Raw genomic sequence first — 316 nt, forward strand, 5'->3', positions numbered from 1 at the left:
AGGAACGACGTCGTTAGGACAAGTGAGGGGGGCGTTGAGGATGGGCGTGACGGGGGGCGTCATGAGTCGGTGCGCGTGGAGGCTAAGTCGGCGGGGGGCAGGCAAGGGCGTTGTGAGGAAGGAGGTGTTTAATAGAATTTAGAGTGCTATGAATGATGGATGCGATCATACCAGCACTAACGCACCGGATCCCATCAGAACTCCGAAGTTAAGCGTGCTTGGGCGAGAGTAGTACTAGGATGGGTGACCCCCTGGGAAGTCCTCGTGTTGCATCCCTCTTTTTTATCAAAATTCGGTTGTGTAATTGAAAGAATAT

General features: G+C 52.8%; 1 non-coding gene across 1 annotated transcript; it reads left to right on the forward strand.

The window, feature by feature from the left end:
* Positions 1–157: 157 nt before the first annotated feature.
* On the forward strand, positions 158–276 carry LOC125852757 (5S ribosomal RNA). Its single transcript, XR_007445054.1, has one exon. It is a non-coding gene; the product is annotated as a 5S ribosomal RNA (ribosomal RNA).
* Positions 277–316: the final 40 nt, after the last annotated feature.

Source organism: Solanum stenotomum, unplaced genomic scaffold, assembly GCF_019186545.1.
Source record: "Solanum stenotomum isolate F172 unplaced genomic scaffold, ASM1918654v1 scaffold501, whole genome shotgun sequence".
In the NCBI taxonomy this organism is placed as follows: domain Eukaryota; kingdom Viridiplantae; phylum Streptophyta; class Magnoliopsida; order Solanales; family Solanaceae; genus Solanum; species Solanum stenotomum.